Below are 3,096 nucleotides of genomic sequence, written 5' to 3'. Positions count from 1 at the left end.
ACTAGTCCTGCATGGATTATAGAATTGAGCAGGAGTACTACTTTCATCTTCAAAATCTTCACAGACTTACTGTTTTTGATCCGACAGTCTCTGATTTCCATTGTCTTTCTTCAGATTTGTAACATGCTCATGCAAAATATTCAATACACTCCCATCAGTATATTGCTACCAGCTGTGATATAAGTCAGTTTTTAAACTAGAAACAATCTCAGAGTATTTTAGTTCCTCCTTTTTTCTCATACAACTCTTTAGTATGCATTGGTAGAAATATTAAAAACCTCTGATATACTAATATTACCAATCATTACTAACCATGTATTGTCTGTGACATGTTTCATACTATTTTATGTTCTTACTTAAACATATAATATAATATATGTTTATACATTAGAATACAGGGTGGGGTAAAAGTAAGTTTACAGTTGTGAGTATGTGAAACAGAGTTTATTCTTGTATTATTACTTATTATTATATTATTTTCCATATGAACAACTGTAAACCTACTTTTGACCTACCCTGTATTTATACTAAACATTCTATTTTGTTATATTTAATTTATTTATTATTGTATGTCATTATTGAAGCTAAATATTTATGGTGCTTAAATAGTATTTTTCCTAATTTTGACATTATAACAATTGTAATTTATTGCTGTTTAAATAAAGATTTTTCATTTCAGAAAAAAAGCTAAAGCCTATTAATATCTAAAGAATTAGATTAACTTATTTACAATTCTGCCCTGGATGAGTAGCTCCATTGGTTAGTATTGTCCCAATACACCAAGGTTGCATGTTCATCCCCAGGTCAACACATACAAGAAGCAACCAATGAATGCATAAATAAGTGGAACAACAAATTGATATCTCTCTCTTTCTCTCCCCCCCACTCCAAATCAATAAAAAAATTAAAAACTCATTTATAATTCTTCAGTGGTAACTGTTGTCTAAAAATGTAGACAAATCTTTCAATCAAAAATTTATAATCTAATTAATCTGAACATTAAGTAATTATAGAAAATAGAAAGATTTTGCAAGTAAAGATACCCTTTTCATAATAGAGTTTATAAAGTCTTTGTGGTGAATAAAAACAGTTATCTTAAGGATTGTACTTCCTCCTGTTTGTGAATATCTAAGAAATAAGTAATGTCATAGATCAAAATTTCTCATAATTTGAGAAAGTTTTATTTATGGCATGAAAAAGTTTTTCCTTTTGCAAATAATCAAGACTCCTCTCTGAGTTTCACATTATTTCCATTAAATATATTTACTATCTCATGAAAAATAAAAGAAAGAATGAAAGTTGAGTTTATATGACTTATTATTAGCATTTTATCCCTAATTTGAAAAGGTTAAAATTGCAGATCTCTTAACTTCTCTGTTTGAAAATAAAATATTTCAACTTAGAATATCTACCCATAAGCATCTACAATCATAAAAAATTCTATGGATATAATTTGGGTTCACAACCAGCCTTAATAAAGCAGAAAATGCAATATTTATAATTACATATGTATAAAAATAGATATATCTACTACATATTAACCAAAACATATCTGATTGCAAAATATTCTGAACCAAGAATGAGCTCAGGAACTATTTTACATATATATGTTGAATACTACAGTTTTATACCTTCTGGTTTATAAATAAATGCATTATAACAAGGGCTTTGAAATCTTATCTCAAAAAATCTAATCAAGATATATCTACCAAAGCTAATTTCACTCTAAATCCCTATACTAAACTTAGAAATAAATGAAAAAAAGGAAAAAAAACTTCTTGAAAATGTGTTTATTTTCCCTTTATTGAGACTCCTCAAAAAAAAGGTTATGCAGTAGAAGAAATATCACAGAACAAATATCAAAAGGCTTGATTAATTGCCAAATGATGTTACTAACAATTGGTCTTAACAGAATTTGAAATTTTTGTGTATTGTGTTTACAAATAATATGTTCATATGCATACTTTTAATTCTCTTCTGTGCATTTTACCTGACATCAAAAAGGTATTATCAGTCAGATATCATTGCCTGAAAATGGAATAAATTGCACAAATCCATTTCAGAATATTGCTCCTACCCTTTTCAATCTGTTTAGGCCAACTCTCCAATTCACCTTGAAGGTGAGGGTTGGTTTAGGGGTAAGACAAAGAATTATAGCACTTAAATATTAAGAATGAGATCACAGCTAGTTAAAAATACTGTTTATAAAGAGTTTTAAATAGTCCCTAAGGAAGGTTAGAATATAATATTTACTGAAAAATGCATCGTTTAAATGTATATGCTTTTACTTATTGTATGTATATATAAGTGTATATATACACACATACACACACAAATATCTATGTATGATTTACATACAAATGTAAGTGTATAAAAGAAATAAAATGACTTAATCATTCCAAAATAGAATCAGCAATTGAATCTGAATGCTTCTGATCATTATAATTATCAATTATTACCAGATTTAAATATACTTAATTTTCATAGCAGCACTGCAAAGTCATGGATACTCTGCTTCTGTAGATGTCCTTCATCAACCTCACTATCCCCATACAAGCTACAATTGAGCTTTTGTAAAAATCCTCAATTTTGCAAAAGATGTTTTGTAAAAGATGATATTGTTTCCTTCCTCACGACTAATCAGACTTTGGCTAAGCTTGGCGCAAACTCGGCTCAGTGCACTTTCCATGGTTATCTTTCATCTCATGTAAGAACCAGAGCAAGAAGAACGGGGCTACACATGACAAAAAACATACATGTGGGAGAGAGTTAACATTATTCCTTTATTTTCAGATTCCCTTCATTCCCAGTTTTATACTTCTTAGAGGACCTAGTATATTTCTGTATCTAAATTTCTGAGCCATTCTATTTGTATGCTTATAATTAATTTCTGAATATGCTCCTATGTAATTGAAATGATTTATTTATGACCAGCATAGTCTTAACTAGTACAATTACTCTAACTATTTAATACCTGAGGAAACTAAGGCATTGGAAGTTAAGTATCTTTCCTCAAAGTCATATTGTGCCCTGGGTGGTGTGGCTCCATGGATTGAGGGCCGGTCTGTGAACTGAAAGCTCGCTGGTTCAATTCCC

Source organism: Furipterus horrens, unplaced genomic scaffold (genome assembly GCF_987537825.1).
Source record: "Furipterus horrens unplaced genomic scaffold, mFurHor1.1.pri manual_scaffold_5, whole genome shotgun sequence".
In the NCBI taxonomy this organism is placed as follows: domain Eukaryota; kingdom Metazoa; phylum Chordata; class Mammalia; order Chiroptera; family Furipteridae; genus Furipterus; species Furipterus horrens.
This window is presented reverse-complemented; position numbering follows the sequence as displayed.